We start from the raw sequence: 19,116 nt of genomic DNA on the forward strand, positions 1-19,116 counted from the left end.
GGAAACAGGTTCGCAAAGACTGGTGAATGGCAAATGCTGGGCATCAAATGGAATGCACAGCAGGAGTCTTTTTAAATGTCCGTCTCTTCCTCTAGAACCGTGTTCTCAACTGGGGGTGATGTTTGCACTGTCTCCTCCAGAAGCATTTGGTAATGTCTGGAGGCATTTTTGATTGTCACAACTAGAAAAGTGCTACTGGCTTCTAGAGGATAGAAGCCAGGAATGCTGATAAACACCCTACAACGCAAAGGACAGTCAAACAGAACATAGAATCATCCAGCCCAAAAGATCAGTGGTACTAAGGGCACAGCTCCTGCCACAAAGTGAACATGGCAGCGTAAGTTTTAAACGGATGAATTTATAAAGAGATACATTTGTATCTATGGGTAAATAAAATCTGGAAGACAATGCTCCTAAATGTACCAAGGGTGCAGTAAGATTATCAAAGAATCTTTTTTTTTTCATTTTTTTATTAGAGTACTTGCAGGTTTGCAGAAAAATTATGCAGAAAGTGCAAATGTCCTATCTGCCCCGCCCCTGACACACATAGTTTTCCCTGTCATTAACATTTTCCATTAGTGTGGTACCTTGTTGCAATGGATCAATAATATTATTATAATTATACTATTATACTATTATTAACTATAGTCCATAGTTTACGATAGGGCTCATTCTTTGTGTTTTACAGTTCCATGTTTGCTTTGTTGTTTTTTTTATAATTCTGGTAACTTAATTATAACCTAAACTTTCCTGTTTTATCTACCTTCAAATATACAACTCAGTGTCGTTAATTACCTTCACAAAGTTGGGTCTCTACTGCCACCATCCATTATCAAAACTTTTCCATCACCCCAGACAGAAAGTCTTCAGCAATTAAGCATTAAATCCCCACTCTCCACCCCCACTGGCCCCTGGCCCCCCACATTCTAGTTTCTGACTCCGTGGATTTGCATACTCTACTTATTTCATATGAATGAGATCGTGCAATATTTGTCCTTGTGTATCTTCCTTATTTCACTCGGTGTGATGCTTTCAGGGCTCATCCACATTGTAGCATGCATCAGGGCTGCATTCCTTTTTTTTTTTTTTTTTTATTTTTTTGGTGGGGAGAGGTGCATGGTCTGGAAATCGTACCCAGGTCCCCCTCATGGAAGGTGAGCTTTCTACCACTGCACCACCCGTGCGCCCTCCTTCCTTTCTATGACCAAACAATTTTGCATTTTGCGTGCATACCACATTTTGTTTGTCTATTCTTCTGTTAATAGACATGTGGGTTGCTTCTACCTTTTGGCTGTTGTGAATAATAATTCTGCTATGAACATTAGTGTGCGCCGAAGATTTTTATGTTCCTCTCTTTGCTCATCTGTATTTTTTAAATCTTTCCCACTGTGAATTTGCATTACTTATATAAAACAGCTTTATTTAAGGAAGAAAAAGCCAAAATAAAGTATGTCAAAAAGGCATAAAAATGTGCACTGAATATATATATAACAATTAAATTCTTTTATTCATTTAATCAATATTTATTGAGCTCTCACTATGTACCATAGATGGTCTGGGCACTGGGGACACAAGATAAATGCAACAGACTTCAGGTAGCCATCATGGAGCTTAAAAGGAGACAGTCAAGAACTAGCAGAGGGAGACAGAGCACTAAACAAATAAGGAGATGGTATTTCTAATAATCTAGTTGTCCATTTGTGGATAAGCTATGAGGAAAAATAAAGCAGGGTCAGAGGGAGAGCATGACTAGAGATGGCAAGATTACCCCTTGGCTGGGGTCATCAGAGGAGACCTCTCTGCAGAGGTGACATTGGCCTTGAGACCTGAGCGACCCCAGGGAATGGGACAGAATAAATGATCCAAAGCTGGATGCCGTGTGTGTTTAAAGGAAAGATGTGTACCACTCTCCTCTGGGATGTCCCCATCGAGCTTTGAGAAATGGCAGGAATTCTTATTTTGGAAATGCCAGCCATCAAGATGCTCCTTCTAACAGCCTCTGAAGAGTGTTTCTAAGCAGTGACTACCTCGGAGAAGTGGTCGGGAGGATGCACAGGCATTTTGAGGTGGGACCCTCACGGACAAGTAAAAAGTCTCTCTCGGGGATGCTCAGAGGTTCTCTTCCCGGGAAGGCAGCCTCCCATTCAGAGCCCACTCATCCCAGCCGTGTAATCTTGGGCAGGTGGCTTAAACTGTCTGAGCCTCAGTTTTCTCATCTGCAAAATGGCAGCAGTATCTTTGGAGAGACCCATTCTGCCTACTGTGTGGGGACTACACTGCAGCAGAGCAGCCGTGCAAGCAGGAGAGGGCCGAGAGACACTGAGGGCTTGGAATTACTTGTGACCGGGGAAGAGTGGGAAGGGGTCAGAGTAGAGATATACTTTGGAGCGAGTCCAAAGGATTTACTCATGGATTGGATGTAAGGGGTGAGGAAAAGAATGGAGTTGAGGATGGCATCCAAATTTGTAGGTTGGAATCATGGTGCTGGTTGCTGAGGCCAAGCAGACAGGCTGTGGACCGTGTCAGAACCAACAGAAGGAAACCATAAAGGTTTTGCTGCAAAACCCTCTCTGAATTCATACCTCGAGGCCCAAGAGAAGTGAAGGACCCTCACCACAATTTTCGAAATGCCCACGGCAGCCCCGTCCCCTGCCTGTCTGTCCCCCATCTCTCCAACCTCCCTGCCAAATGGGCTTGGATCATCTTCCTTCTGCACATCTTGGCCTTCTCTGGGCTTCCCACAAGCCCTGCCTCCGCCTCCTCCCACTCCGTCTCGCTCTGGCCAACCCCTGCTCTTCCCTCAAGTCTCAGCTTTAAAGCTCACTTCCCAGGGAGTTTTTCTTCCTTGGCGTCAGCGGTCCAGCCAGACCGTCCGCTGCAGGAAAGCTGTGGCTGCGTGTGTCCGCCGGCTTTGCTGCCACGTGCCCAGGGCCCAGTAGATGGCAGGCACTGCTGACGTGGATTTCCCGAGGTGTTGCCGTCAGGGCCCCTGGGTGCAGCCACCCGAGTTTCCAATCTGTGCCGCAGTCTGGCCGGTGACTGGGGGCAGGGACGCTTGCTGTCCCCTCCCAGCGCCACAGCACGATGCCGGTGCTTCTTCATTTGTGTTGGCTCCTTGTATGAAGAAAGGGGCCTGATATGGAGATGGAAAACCCAGGCTGGTCCGAACACTGCCAGTCACGAAGCCTGTTGGTCCTGTGACGTCCTGGGGCCTCAGTTGCCTCATCATAAATTGGGAACCATAATTCCCTCAGAGAAGGGATCCAAGGAAACCACGTAGGAGAAGATGCCTGACGTTATCCATGAAATAAATTTAGAACAGCTTACATCCTTTGTGGTCAGCCAGCTGAAATAATGCGTGCCTGAAGGGCAGATGGGAGCAGAGCTGGTTGTCCAATGTCCGAGCATTCTCTCACTGCGAAGCATGGAAATTCGCTCAGCTTGCAGGAGAACGGGGCTTAGGAGGGTTAGGGGCTTAGGGTCAATCGGCTTTGTCTTTACAAGGCACTGTTTGGATGTACCGAGGAGACACACTGGATACTCTCCAGTATACTATGTCAGGAGTTGAGAATGCGCTGAAGGAAGTAATTAAATCATTCCATTGGGGGCAGCTTTCTTCTGTTTGTCGTTTCTTTAATACGTGGACGTCAACATTTTGCTGCAACTCCAGCATCGATCAAAATGAAATCCCGGCCAGCCAGGGGACTTGGGTCAGGGCCAAGACAGCAGAGCATCCTTGCAAGGACTTCAGGACGCTTGTGGTCTACATCACACCTCACACCTTTTGCCCAACCGTAGGGCCACCCGAGGTCATGAGAAGAAATTCTCAGCACCTGTTTGAAAGAAAGAAAATGAAGGAAAGACATGCCAGGCTCAAAAACAAACAAACTTGCCATAGCTTGATGCTAAGCTGATTTTTTAAAGTAGCTATTCATTAACATTTATTAAGTCCCTACTGTGTGCAGGACCCGTTGCCAGGTCAGTACTGCCAGATTGAACAATCCCGGGGGGCACCGTTCTCACTAAAGTCAGGGTGAGTGGTAACAGGGGCAGTTATGCCATGGGGCTCCCCACTGCTCCCCCCACCCAACTCCCCTAGCCCAGACCCCAGGACCTCTTACTGGGAGTCCTGCAGGGGCCCCTAAATGGGGTTCCGCATTCAGCGTGATCTGGACCTGCCTTTTTCTCCCACTGAATCTCAGCCACACTCACCCCCGATCTCATTACACTCCGACTGCCCTCCCCTCCTTTTAGTTCTAAAATTGCCAGGTTCAGCTCCCCACCCCCAGCCCCCGCCGCTGGGACTCTGCACTTGCTGTTCCCTCTGCCACCAGCACTCTTCCCCACAATCTTACATGACTGGCTCCTCCTCCTCATTCCATGCTCAGCTGAAACATCACCTCCTCCAGGAGGCCCTCCCTGACCACCTGAAGGTCCTCTCGTCCCACCCCACATGCTGGAGTCTCTCTGCCACATTTACAATTACATTTTCTCCAGAGCACATGTAACTTCCTGGAATGGTCTTATTTGTGTATTTCTCCATCTCCATGTCTATTGTCTGCCCCCTCCCCCCAAATGCGAGGTGAGTTGCCCTTGCCCATTTCGGGATGCACAATGCCAAGCACATCCAAAATGCTCCCCACACGTGTGCTGAGTGAAAGAAGATGCAGCGCTTTCCCCAGCAAGGAACAGACAGACCCACAGCCGTCAAGCTGGGGGTTGAATCTGTGTCCTGCAAAGTTGCTTTCCAACTCTCAGTCACGGATGCCGGCTGCAGCCCCCCACCCCCAGCCCGGCACCCCCGGAGCCCAGGTCACAGAGAAAACTTTGTTTAGACAACGACCCCAGAGCTCAGGCTGTCTGTCTCCCCGGACCCGGTTACCACACAGAGCTGCTTTGGAATGGGGAAGGTATTTTTAAATGTTCTCGCAAGTGCCAGAGTGTGTCTTGTTAAAAATAAGGTTTGTGTTCATTGAAATGCCGTTCAGGCCCCACCACTCTGCTGCAGTGTTTAAATTAACCACACTGCACCCAGCGAATTCCAAACAGCGGGTGAATCATTTGGGAGGGGAAAAAGTTGAGAGCTGATATTTGCTGAAGTTGAATCTTAGCCATGCTCTATTTGTTTACCTGAGACACCCTCAGCCGGCACAGTGCCAGCCACCATTTGATGTCCTTTACAAATACCAGGGCCATTAACCCTTGCACGAGCCCACAAGGTTTCCCCCATTTTGCAACTGAGGAAACCGAGGCACATAGAGTTAAATTGCATGCATGAGTCGCTGCCGACATTCTGAGGCCACAGGAAAAGCGTTGCTTATAACCTGCCCTGCCAAAAGCTTGGCTTCTGCTTGTGTCCTTTTAAGGGAACTAGGAATTCCTTACAATGCCTAGGTGAAGAGTGTACAGCAGCATTTCCCTTCTGCCTGTGGTCTTGGCAGCCTCTTGGAGCTCTGCGGATGAATCACCCACAAGCATCATTTTCAAAATGTCTTTCTGTGCTTCCCTCAGCCTGGCTCGGGGCCAACCAGCCCTGGCCTGTCCGCACCCCTGCCCTGTCCCACCCGCCTGGATTTCCTTCCTGTGTGCGCTTCCAGATCTCTTGTCTCTGCTCTCCCCTTTCCCCCCCCCCCCCCACAAGCTGGCAAAATCTCCTCTCCCGAAATGACTCAGCTCAGAGTCCCCCGTCTCCTCCAAGCGCCTTCCGGGGCTTCTCTGACCCCATTTCCCCTCACCTCCTGGATTTCTGTTCTGCTTCTAGAATCCACTTGCACTAGGAGAGCTGGTCCTCTTGTGTTTTTCTTACCATTGCAATTAGATTCTGTTCCTGAAATATAAGGGCTCAAGGATGGTTCTAGATCTCAACTCTGCTATCCACTGGGCAACTCCCTTCTTCTCTGAGTCACAGTTCCCATCTATTTGAAATGGGCATAAGAATAGTTCCCAAGCCCCCATAGCGTTGCTGTGAAGATAAAACAAAATATGTGTAAAGTCGCCCAGTCTACATTCAATCTCTGGCAGAGGTCAGCAAACTTTTTCTGTTAAGGGCCAGGTAGTAAATATTTTAGTTTCAGTTGCAACTACCCAGCTCTGCTTTTGGAGGCAAAAGCAGGTTACAGCCAGACGTAAAGGAATGAGCGTGGCTGGGCTTCAATAAAGCTTCTTTGCGGAAGGAGGTGGCAGCCAGATTCAGCCTGCAGGCTGAGGCTTACCAGCCCCTGGTCTGGGGGAGCAGCCTTTATAATCAGCTCTGAAATCTGCAGGAGACCAGCGAGGAGGAAGAACTCACCCTTCCCCGCACCCCCTTCTCCGAGCATGAAAGTTTTGTAAAAAACAAGACATTGTCCAAGCAGGGAGACAGAGAGGCGGGGCGGCAGGGAGGAGGTGCTATCGCCTGAGATGCTGTCGCCAGAGATAAGGCCCAAAGAGAGGAGAGCAGAGGGCATGTGGTGTGGGGGCAGAGACGTGGGAGGTGGCCAGGCTGTCCTTGAATGCCACACTCATTCACGGAGCCACCATTCCCTCATGTCACCGGTGTTAGCTGAGCATCTACTAGGCACCAGGCCCTGTGCTGTGAGCTGAAGCCACTATGAGGTCAAGATGCACAGAAGCCTCTGCCCTCCGAAAAGCTTCGATTCCAGCAGGGGAGGGAAACTGAGTCCAGAGAGGCCCCTGATGTCCCCAGGATGATGGAGTGGGTGAGCTGCCTTTGATGTGTGAAGCTTTTTGAGGTGACGTTGCCCCAGTGGACGGGCACAGGGCCCTGAATTTGAACTTTGTTCTGCACCGTCCAGCTATGAGACCTCATGGCAGCCCCACCATCTTTGTGAGCCTCAGTTTCCCTGCGTGTCTCATGGGGCTGTGATCTCTACCCCGGTGGATGGGAATCACTTGTTAGTGGCCGGGACAGGCCGTGCAGGATGCTGGCAGTTGGGGCCCTTGCTGTTGGAGCCCCTGGGATATGGCATCTCAGTACCTTGGGGCATCTCTGTGTCCAGGATGCCCGGAGCCCCTGCCTGCCGTGAGCGGCTTTGCTGACCGAAATGGAGTAACGTGTGCCCTGTGTATGGAAGGGGACAAGAAAGTGTGGCACTTTGGGGCAGATCATCTGGGTCTCCTTCTGGACACCTGTGCAGACTCCCTGCCCCTGGCTGCTGGGCAGCAGATCCCGTTATAGGCACTCTCACAGCATTATCTCAGGTTGCTGTGAGCCCCTCCATATTCCCATTTTATAGAACACAAAACCAAGGCCCTGAGAGCGCGAGCGGGGCCTCCCCTGCTCGGCTGCAGCTCCTCCATGGCGATTGCTAAGCGAGCAGCCACTAGGAGCTGGGCATGTCACCTCACTTAATGTTTTTACAGCATTACTTACTGCGAAGTAAGGGCGAACCTCCCCACCTCTCTGACGCACACTCACTCTCTCTCTCTCTCGCTGGACAAATTTGCACAGTAAGAGGAATAAACCTCAGAGTATACAGCACCACACACTTTGTGGACCCACCCCCCAGATGCTGTCCTTGCACATTTCAGCTCCCAGGAGGCTGCCTCGTGGCCCTTCCCAAGCAAACCATCTCCACCTTTGCTCTGATTTCTATTGCCTCAGAGTAATCTTACCTACTCTTAAACCTCTTATAAGTAAAATCATGTGGTACATTCTCTTTTGTGCCTGGCTTCTCTTGGTCGATGTGGCTTTGAGATTCATCCATGCCCATATGAGTAATAATGGTTGAGTCTTGTTCAGTGCTGCGTAGTATTTTGCTTGTGAAAACATCACGTGTTGGTAATCATTCTCCTGCAGACAGGGCATTTGGGTTTTTTCCACTTTTAACTGATTATGAATTAAGCCATATGATTAGCCATGTCTTGGATGTGGACATATATTTTGATTTCTCTTACTTGGAGTAAAACTGCTGGGTCATGACTAGCTTTGCTATACACTTCCAAGTCCTCTTCTGAAATGGCTGTTCCATTTCACACTCCCACCAGCCAGGTGGGAGAGTTGCTCCATAGACTTGCCAACACTTGGTACAGTCAGTCATGTTAATTTTAGCCACTCTGGGAGCTAAATCATACCCATTTCATGGGAGCAGAAACTGACGCTGAGAGCCACTGAGCCCCTTGCCATCCAGATTGGTGACCCTGGACTTGGTGAGATTCTGGATGCCAGTGTCATGTTGTACCCACGGGTAAAGCCAGGGAGCCCACAGAGATTCAAAATATAAGAGATGCTTGTAAAGGTTTTGGGAGCATTGAGGGAGGCACTGGGAACAGAGCACTCATCAGTGGTGATGATGGGCCAAGCTCTCAGCCTGTGGACTCACAGCCCAGCACCCATCCCCCTGGGGCATGGTGCCTTGGGTCTCCTCTGTCCTCCCCAGGGAGAGCCCAGGCTCCCTGGTAACCCTTCTTTTCCCAGCCACACAGCCAGGAATGCATCCCCATGGGCTTCCAGGAAAGACTGTTCTTTTGTGAGCTGGCAGGACACCGTCTGCATTCTGCAGCCCACAGCCCTCTCCAAGTCCCCGTCCCAGGGGCTCTGCTGTCTGCAAAGGAAGTGTCTGTTCCTCTTAGGAAAACAATCCATTCTGAGGTCAGGAGAGTAATGGAGAGGATGGGGCTGCCAGGAAACTCCCATCCCCACTCAGGCCCAGCCTCAGGTGTCTGGAGCTCCATGTTCCCCTAGGAAATTGAGGCTGGATGCTGGGGCTTGGGAGAAAGAGCTCTGCTAAGGACCCTAGACCAGCTGTGCGGATGTCTATCTGGGTGGCCTTGGGAAAGTCTCCTCCCATAAATGGGGAGGCTGGGGAAGAAGTTAGCGGGGAACAGGAGTTTCAGGGTCTCTCTTGAAATTTCCTCTGGCAGCTTTGTGGCTTTGCCACATCTGTGGATCAGCAAGCCCTATGCTTCTCAGTTTGTACCGTGCATACAATTCTCCTGGGGATCTTGTCGAAGGAAGATTCTGATTGAGAAGGTCTGGGGTGGGGTGTGAGCTCCCGCACTTGTGTCCAGCTCCCAGGTGATATTGATGTGCTAGTTCCAAGACCACAGCTGGGGAGCAAAAAGTCAGTCTCCCCCCACCCCATCCTTCCTTAAATCACTTTTTTAATTGAACCTGGGGCAATCCTGACCTGTAACATTGGCTTGAAGTACCAGGAGTATTTTTTCCCAAACACTGAATAAAATAAACACCTGACTGTTGACATAAGGACGACGGCTCCCATTGAACCCAGCTTACCTCACCTGCCACCTCTTCCAATGGGCTCTGGCCCTTAAATTAATCATTCTTGGTTGAACTCAGTGTAAACCCCACCCTCCACCCAGCAAACCCAGGGAAATGTTAACTTCTGCAGACTCTTCGGGAGTCCCAGGAGGGCTGAGCCGGGCGAGCAGGAAATCCTCCTCCAGGACCCGCCTGCTCTCCAGTTCCAGGTTCAGCTTTCTTTCGAGGAGGTCAGCTAGTTTGGGACTGTTGCATAACCCAGAAAAGCCATTTGCTTCCAATGATGATCCAGCCTCGTGGGGGCAGACCCTATTGTTTAGGGTGGAACCCTTGATTGGATGGTTTCCATGGAGATGGACCCACTCAATTGTGGGTGCGAACTTTTGATTAGATGGAGCTGTGACTCTGCTCATTCAAGGTGGGTCTTGATCGGTCTACCAGAGCCCTTTAAAGGGGGAAATATTTTGGAGAAATGACAGCTGCTTCAGAGTCGGCAGAGACTTGCATGCTTGGAAATGCAGAAGCCCCAGGAGACACCAGGAGCTGAGAGACCCAGCAGGAGCTAGACAGGAACCAGTAGCAACATAAACGCAGACATATGCAAATGCCTGGCGTGCCAAAGGAGATGTGTGGAGTCCTGACAGACAGAGCAGACAGCCCGGACATTTGGAGATGCAGAGCCCAGCAACGTTGCCATGTGCTTCCCATGCGACAGACGTGGGCCTTCCTTGAGTCAAGGTGTCTTTATCTGGATGCCTCAGTTTGGACGTTTTCATGGCCTTAGAACTGTCAACGTGTAACTTAATCAATCCCCTTTATAAAAGCCAACCCAATTCTGGTATATTGCATCCGGCAGCTTTCGCAAACCAAAGCAGGGCCCTAAGCACCTCTGGTGGCCTGGACTCAAGACAGGAGCCTGAGGTTTGAAACGCCACTCTGCCATCGGCAGGACCTGCAAAGCCTCGGCTTCCTCGTCGGTAGCAGTGCTCTCAGGAGACAGCCACCGTGCAGAGAAAATCTGACAACCCATGTGCTGCTGCTTTGTTAAGTTGGAGTGCACCTTGGGTGTAGGAAATGCTTTTTACATTTTCCTACCCTGTTTGGAACCTTTCACGTGGGGTCTGTGAGATCCAGACTTTGGACTGTTTTCAGAACTCAGGTTGTCCCTCTAATAATCAGCCTTCCTCAGTTATCCTAGAAGACTGTAGATTCAGGGGAAACTCCCAAACATGGCCCTGCCTAAAGCCAGAGCCTCCTTCCTCACCCGGCTTCCCCCGGAACAGAGAAGCATCACAGAGCAGCCAGCCAGGCAGCCCAGGGGCAGTTCTCGTCCCCAAGTGTTGGTGCTGAGAACAAGGGCCTTTTGTATGCTCTTCCCTGCGCTGTGTGCCAGCGAGATCTCCTTGATTTAGGAGAATTCAGGGTCCACCTATCACCTCCTGGTTCCAGAACCTTCCATAGCTCCACCCTGCCTCTAGCATCCTATACAGACTCCTCATGCCCATGAAAAGCTCCAGCATCACTGTTCAGCCCCCTCCCTACTCCTTCCACAGACCCCCACGTCATAACTGGAGAAACGTGCTCCACCCAGAACTTTCCCTGGGCTTGCCCACCTCTGGCCTTTTGTTCCTGCTGGCCCCTTGTCCCTCCCAATTGGACTCCTACCCTCACTTCTGCCTTTCAGGAGCCCCAAAGCGCCTCCATCGTCCACAGCCCTCCTGCCTCCACCATCCTCTGTATCTCCTTTAGGTTTCCTTCCAGCTCGGAGCAGGCCCAGCCCTTGACTTTTGCACGTGCACTCCCAGCTTCAGCTCTCACCCTGCACGCTGAGGGCACTGGTGCTGTGTGTGGGAGTGGGAGTGTTTGTGAATGAGCGAGGGTGGGGGGTGGTCCCAGTTCCTGCCAACCATAATGCTAGTCTGACCGGGCATGGGAGCCACACCTGGTACTTTTCCCAATGACCCCTTCTGGTCATTATCCCATTTGAGCAGCCTTTGCCTCTGTTTTCTCATCTGCAAAATGGACTTTATAAGAACCCCTCCAAGCTCCGCAAATCTGCAGGGGCCTCGGGCTCAGCCCTCGCCAACCTTCCCTTGGGTTCTGCCCAAGCTATTCTGGACTGTGATTTGGGCAGCTTTTTATGGCATTGGAATCTGAGTGGGGGTTAGAGAGAGACTTCACCCCAGACTCTAGTCCCTTTCAGTAGAGGTCTGTATTTTGACCCCAGGCACTAATAGTCAGGAGCGGATGACTTCAATAATTCAGACAAAACAGCCTCCCATCAGGGGTCTTGTTGACATGAGGGCAGGCCCCGAAGGCACAGCAGCCAGTTCTGGGGAGGAGGCAGCGGTCCCGGGGCTCACGCCTCCCACTCTGCCGCCTCTGCCCGCCCCCCTAAGTCTGGTACCCCACATCCTTATACCCTACCCATCTCCCGTCTCCCCTTCCCACAGGTCTCCCATCCCACATCCTCTGCCATCCCCCCCCCATTTTTTTAAATTAATATTGTAAGCTTTGCCAAAATTCCTTACACTCATGACCTAATTTTTTCCTTTAAAATCTCATGCAAATTAGATATTGTTTTGAAAAATCTCTTCTCGATGTTATACAAGCAATATAGGAATAGAGAAAGTTGGCAAATAGAGTTAAGGAAAACAAGAACATAGGAATTACCCAGAAAATCCACCAGGGAGATTGCACCCACTTCTCAAAGAGGAAACTGAGGCCCACACATGCTCTGAATGACTCAGTTAATGTCACAGTTGGTCAGGGACTGAGCTGGGACTCCTAGGGCTGTCTGATTGTTTTCTATGACCCCAAACTGCCTAAATTTCACGTGGCTTTTCTAAAGGATTGCAGAAGTAATAAATCAACATTATAGAAAGTTTTTTAAATAGAAGGAAAAATGTGACCATTATCTTTTTTTTTCTGTCTTCCCTTCAGATCTCTGTTTCTGATTTGCATTCTATTTTTTGTGTGAATACGATTATGAAGTGCAATCAATTTTATATTGTGCGTATAGCATTATTTCTCAATTTTCTCACCTGTAAAACGGGAAAGATAATATTGCTTGCCACACAGGCTTGGAGTGGGGAAGTAAGTACGTCCCACACGGAAAGCGGAGCCGCCGGCACCTTGTAAGTGCTTGATCAAAATAAATGCTACATCGCTGTAGATTTTACCATCATTATTTTAAATGGCCATGTCCCATAACATAGAGTAGATACAGCACGATTCCCTGAACCATTTCAGTGTTGCTGGCAATGAGAGGGCTGGTGATTTTTCAATGACACTGCTATTTCTAATAAGCTACCATGAGACCGTGTGGCTGCTTCCAGCACCCGACAGCCCCTTCCAAAGGCTGTGCTTGGGGGGAGACGCGCCCCGGGGGGGCTGTGAAGGCCAGGCTTCCTGGGTGTCTCGCCGTTGTTTAGTTTAGAGAAGTCTACCTTAGCAGCAGCCCCCTCCCTCAGTGGCAAGGCCGAATCTCAGCGGAATTCCGGCCACTCTCACGGGTTCCCTCCCTGCCCCGCTTCTGCCACCCCCCCCCCCCGTGTAACTCATCAGCAGCTTCCATGCGCATCCCAGGGGCATGTCTGCCTTTGTTTACCCTGACTATGTGGAAAGCTTCTCAAAGACACCAACCAGTCCATTGTCTTCTTCACTCATCCATTCTTTTCCCAAAGTGCACGCTCAAGCGCTGGGCACACCATAACTGAGGAAGGGATGGGTACGGTTGTAAGGACCAACCATTGCCCACTTAACTCTTCTCCTTTAACTCTCTCCGCTCTGTGACAGTTTATGTTCCCATTTTACAGGTGGGGAAAACTGAGGCTCAAGCAGAAAGAAAGGGAAAAACTGAAAATAACCCGCCTTCTATTAGCTAGGAATCTTAATTAATAAATTGACATTTTTCTTAATGTTCTCAATACGACGCCTTTTAAAAGAAAGAGGAAAAACAGATTCCCATAGAGCTTCTAAAAGAAAAAAAAAAAAAAAACACATGCCCTCCAGCGAACGTTTGGGGATACATCCAGGAGAAGCTCAACCTCTTAACCTCCTCCTTCCCTAGCCCTGGCTGGCGAGGATTTGGAGGGTTGAGGAGGGTACTGAGTACCGAAAGCCTGAAGAGTCCAAGAAAGACAGAATTCCTATGCCACTTGCAAGGAGAACCAAGCATGGGGGGCGTGAGCAGGCCGACTGGGGAGAGGAGATGGGAGGTCAGCAGGGATACAGGACTGGGGCGTGGGAACCCGAGCTGTCCTTCACCTCTGCACCCCCTTGCTGTGTGACCTTGCACCAGTCCCTTTGCCTCTCTGGGCCTCGGTTTCCTCATCTGCTCGAGAATCCAACATCTGGTGAGGTTTTTAACGTTGAGTTGGAGTAAAGTGTTTTTAGTTATTTGCCCTCAAGTTCTCAGTTAAAGAGAAAGTAGGAGAGAGAGTGGGGTGCGAGGGGGCGTGGAACTTTCACTTGGATTCCATATCGTTATATGTTGCAGGATTTCATGTGCTGAAAAAGAAAAAAAAAATCAGTTCAAAGGAAAGAAAGGGGTTCTGGCTCCTGCTTAGCGCTCGGATGTCCTTTCTGAGGACCCCCGTGTAAAGTGAGAAAGTGGCTTCCATTTCACAGTGGCTTCTTGTAAAGAGGGAAAGCAGCAGGACTCCCCAGCCCCAGCCCTGTCCCAGCCACGCCGGCTGCCCTCCTGTGCCGCGAACCGCCTGTGTGTCTAGGGAAGAGTTTGAACCAGGAACACGCTCCACGTTAGGTCTGAACGGTCATACCAGGCAATAGGACCTGCTGGTGTTCCCTGCTGTACAGCCGGCATGTTCTAAAGCATTGTGCAGTTGGCCCTCACAACGAGGGGGACACTGTGGTTGTCCTCCCTTTGCAGGGGGGAGGCCGGGTTCAGAGGGTCGCGCCACCAGCCGGACATGGGAGATCCTGCATTGGGACCCAGGTACCCTGGCCCCTGGATCCGTGCCGTTTCCTGCCACGTGGGGTCCTGTGGGGGCTCAGAGTGCTGCAGGAGGCAAGCAGAGCCCAAGTCAGAGAAAAAAGAAACATGGAGAAAACAGAGACAATGCAGGAAGCAGAAGACAACTTCCCCAAAGATGCCATAATTAACTTCTCTGAGAGATTAAGATACTGCAACCGTGAAACAGAGAAATGAAAGGACCATCGAAGAACGAAATGAGCTCTTGGAAATACGTTGAAATAAAGCAGAAATAAGCAGTTCAATAGGTTTCCTAATATGGGGAAAGCAGGCAGGGCCAGTAAAAGGGTAAAAGAGGCTTCTGGGATTGAGCGAGTAGGGTCCGGCAGAGCCCACACTTCTCAGGTGGAAAAGCAGGTCCAGGGACACCAGTAATGGGTTCATTTTAGATGAGTTGGGTTGGAGGGCCCCTGGGACACCCCATCAGAACTGTTGCTCTCAGAGTCTGGAGCCTGACACCCCGCAAAGTATCTCTGCCTGAGCAAGGTCTTCCCAATGGGTGGTCCCCAGACAAGCCCCCAGAGACTGGGTTAACGATACAGATTCCCAGGCCTGCCAAATCAAATCCTCAAGCTGGGAAGGGGAGCTTGGGGGGAGGGGCAGCATTTGCATCACAACAGGCCCCCCTGGGAGCCTCATATGGACTAAAGTTTGAGACTGGCGGACCAGGATCCAGAGAAGAACCTGAGGGAGCAGGCAGGGGCCAAGGAGGCCGGCCGGTTTCAAGGATGCTTTTCTGTGGCAAGCCCCGCCATCCTGGTGCAGTGAAATGATTCCTTATTTCAAAATAGCAACAGCTCTTCTGTATTCAGTAGCAAAATCACTGATTCAGGAAGCAATTAACATAGGCATTCAATCAATTATTCATTGCATTACTAATGCGTAGCAGTAATCAAATTGGCCTTTTAATATGTATTTTTTTCCTTTTAATTAACTCTGTCCAAAGCTAGAGTAAAGATTCCCATGCAGAAATGTATTCGGCTTAATTAAAAAACGAAGGAGGAGAAAAAGAACGCATTTTATCTCATTATCACTATGTCAAAGGGAGCTGCAGGCGGGAATCGCTTGGTATGTTGGTTAATGTCTTCTGGCTCAAGTGGTCTGAGATGCACCAGAAATCCCCACGTCCCTTTCGCAGGTGCCTGAAATTCCCCCACCAGTGATTAGATGAGCCCTTCTTGTGCCCCTGTCCATGGGGGAATAGAGGGAGCACGGGATTAGGAGTCGGTTGACCCCACTGCCAATTTTAGATGCGTCGCAAAGTTAGTGAGTGACCTTAGGTTTGCCTCACTGAGCCTCAGTTTCTCCCAATGAGGGGACTGAAGTGAAACAATGCTTTAGAAGTCTTTCAGCTCTGACATTTTCCTTCTTATCATGCTACCCCAGCAAATACCAGTTCAGCTCATTAATATGAATGCATCAATGTCCTTTCCTTTAGGAATGAGCAGAGAGTCCAGATGTGATCACACCAGACCCATTCACCTGGGGGACTCAGTTTATCCCTCTGTATAGTGAAGCTGGGGTATGTCATTTCCGCACACATCTCCTCTTTCTTCTAATAATTGCTAACATTTATCAAGAACTTATTATGTGCCAGGCACTGCAAAAGAGTTGTACATGAACTGTTTTCTTTGACTCCTCAACGCAGCGCTATAAGGCAAGGCCCATTATTATCCCCATGTATCAGTTAGCCATGGCCATGATAATGCTGTGTAACAAACAGTCACAGTACCTCAGCCACACACAATCATGACCACTAGTTTAGCTCACGCATCTGAAGGCTGGCTGGGGGTCTGAGCCTCCTTCAGGAGTTGGCAGGCTAGTTGCAAGGATTTTCTTCTCCAGGTGAGGGCAGAGATCCAAGGGGGCAAGTGGATACCCACAATGCCTCCTGAGAGCTAAGTCCAATGGGCACACCTCTTCCGATTGGTCAAAACAAGCCACAGGTCTCCATAACTTTGAGTGGAAGTAACCACAAAGCCACTTAGCAAAAGGCATGGCTTCTGGGAAAGCTGAAGAATTGGGGCCAATTGTACCCTCTTCCAGAGCTCTGTTTTACCGATTAATAATTCCTACCTCACAGAATTGTCAAGAGGGTGAGCTGACACGCCGCCATGGAAAGTTGTGTGGGATACTGCTGAGTGCCTACAAGCAACCTGATAATGTGCATTTCCTTTAGATGAAGATTCATCCAGGATGCATTTAAATAAGGGAGCCCCCAATGCAGTGATTTCAGCTTTCTTCAGCATTTTATGGCCCTTAGTGTGATATCCAAGGCTTTGGAGGGCTGGGCTTGAGCAGCTGGGCGGAGTTTATCTGGTTCTCCTCCCCTTGCTTACCCCTAGCATGTTGGCTGCTCACCTTTGTTGTGCCTTTGCTTGTGTGGGCCTCTTCCTCATAGAAACCACCCACGTTTCTGTGTCCACTTCAGGGGCCCCCTCCTCCAGGCAGTCTGCCAGTAGAGACTCCAAGCAGAAGCTTGCGTGGCACAGTCAGCTCTCATAACCCATGGAGCCCCAGGCCACAGGTCATCTACCCCACCCCCTGCCTCCTTGCTGACAGTTCTGTCCTTGGCACCACTGGGCAAGTCCTTCCATCCAAGGAGCAAGAATCTCCTTCAGTATCTGCCAATCTTGGGGGTGGGAGTCAGAGAATAATGCTGCAGTGAAGACCCTGCCCCTGCAGGCATGGAGGCAGATTTGGAAATAGTCTCCTCTTCCTTACTTGGGGTAACTGGTGACATAAGGAAACTTCCAGAATGCCACCCCACCCCCTCCAAGTTTCAGACTAGAGCCTTGGAGCAATTGAAATGCAAGGAAATGTCTCACTTTTCATTTGGGGCCTGCGATAGGAAACGGATGAAGTAGGCCTGCTCACTGACCCAGAATTTTATATTTAGAGCTGACTTTCCATATGTGCTTCAGGAATGACAGCGAGAATTTATCTTCATTAAGGGTCTGGGAGCAGGGTCCTCAGGTGGGCAAAGCAGGCGTGGTGGCGGGACATCGAGGGGGCTGCGAGGTCATGGGGAAAAGCACATCTGTCATTGGAAGAGGCAGGAAGCCCCTGGCTCTCAGCCAGCCAAGCCTGGGGCTGGACCACAGCGGGGACTGACTTGTGCCAGTTCATTGCTCAACATGCCCTGTGTTTCCATGCAACGCTGTCCTGCAGGAAGCCCGCTTTGTGCTCAGATGTTTTTGGCTGGAGAAAGTGAGGAAGCTAGCTTCTTAACCCTGCCTTAATTATGGTGGGGGGGGGGGGGGGCGGTGCAATTAGTTGGGTTACTCGGACAACTATTTCATTGCTTTAGGTGTGAAAAGCAGAACCCATTGCAATCCCGAACTTTGTGATACCAACCCCACCTGCTGCGAAGGTGTCGATTTCTTAAAATCACAAACAGTGGGCCAGGCTGACCTGATAGCTCAGCAGAGTGGGTGGTTCCCTTCGTGATGTGACTTGAGGGGTTCCTGGAAGCTCCCCCTGCTGGAAAAAACCTCCCCCTTACCAAGTGCTGCTGCCTGCCTTCCTATCCTCAGCATTTTGGCCAACAAATCGTAAAATGTTGGGCTGTGATTATCCTTGGAACCTGTCTGATTCACTGTCCCAGCTCAAAGCGCCCTTGGGAAATACCTGAACAGGGCCATCTTTTCCTTGGCTGAATTAGCAGCAGCGTTGGGCTTAGGGTCCAGGTGAGGAGATTCTCAGCCCAGTGAGAATCCACACATTTGAGCCCTGTGTGTCCCGAAATTACGGTACATCAGAACCACTTAGGGATTTTGTTTAAAAATGCACATTCTGGGTGGTTCCGTGGTAGAATGCTCACCTTCCATGGGGGAGACCTTGGTGCCACTCCCAGACCATGCGCCTAAAAAAAAAAAAAAGAAAGCCCATTGCACATTCTCAGTAAATAGATCGGGGGTGGGGCCCAAAATTCTGCATTTCTGACACACGCCCCACAAATCACCATTAAATCTTCACTAAGTATAGATTTAAACCGTTATTAAATCCTCATGACCATCCTAGGAGGAACATTATTCTCCCCATTGTATAGATGAGAAAACGAGGCTCAGAGACTTCCGTATTGTAATAGGCAGAATGATAACCTTCCAAAGATGTCCAGACCCTTGGAACCTCTGCATCTCTGCAGATGTGATTAAGAAACTTCAGGTGAGGTGATTATTTCTGGATTATCTGAGTAAGTCCCATCTCATGAGTCCTTAAAAGTGGGGAAACTTTCCCAGCTGTAGCCAGAGGGAGACACGATGGTGGAAGGAGGGTCAAAGAGACGTGGTGATGCTGGCTTTGAAGATGGAGGAAGGGCACATGAGCCAAGGAAGGCAGGCATCCTCTAGAAGCTGGAAAAGGCTGAGTCCTCTCCTGCAGCCTTTGGAAGACAGCACAGCCCTGGAGACACCTTGATTTTAGCCCAGTGAGACGCATGTCGGAATTCTGACCTACAGAGTTGCAAGTTGATAAATGTGTGCTTTGAGCCACTGAGTTCTTCTGCAGCGATAGAAAATAATACAGATTAGGGAGTGGGTTGTTGCTGTAACAGACACCTAAAAATATGAAAGTGACTTTGGAATTTGGCAGTCAGTGGTGGCTGGAAGAATTTTGAGAAGGATGATAGAAAAAGCCTAGACTGCCTTGAATAGACGGGCAGTGGAAATAGAGTTGTTGACAGCTCTGCGGGTGCGGACTCAGAAGGAAGTGAGGAGTGTCGCGAACAGGCTATTAGTAGAAATACGGGTATTGAAGGCACTACCAGTGAGGGTCCAGAAGAAAGGGATGTGTTACTGGGAACTGGAGAGAAGAGGACCCTTGCTACATAATGACAGAAAGTTTAGCGGATTTGTGTCCTGCTGTTGTGTAGAAAGCAGATCTTTTGTGTGTGCGTGTG

At 49.8% G+C, this 19,116-nt stretch overlaps 1 protein-coding gene across 8 annotated transcripts in view; it reads left to right on the top strand.

Annotated features, from left to right (window-relative positions):
- ATP2B2 (ATPase plasma membrane Ca2+ transporting 2) overlaps positions 1 to 19,116 on the top strand; it is a 368,890-nt gene that overhangs the window by 104,665 nt on the left and 245,109 nt on the right. The gene's annotated exons all lie outside the window — the stretch shown is intronic.

This window comes from Tamandua tetradactyla, chromosome 9 (genome assembly GCF_023851605.1).
Source record: "Tamandua tetradactyla isolate mTamTet1 chromosome 9, mTamTet1.pri, whole genome shotgun sequence".
Lineage (NCBI taxonomy): Eukaryota > Metazoa > Chordata > Mammalia > Pilosa > Myrmecophagidae > Tamandua > Tamandua tetradactyla.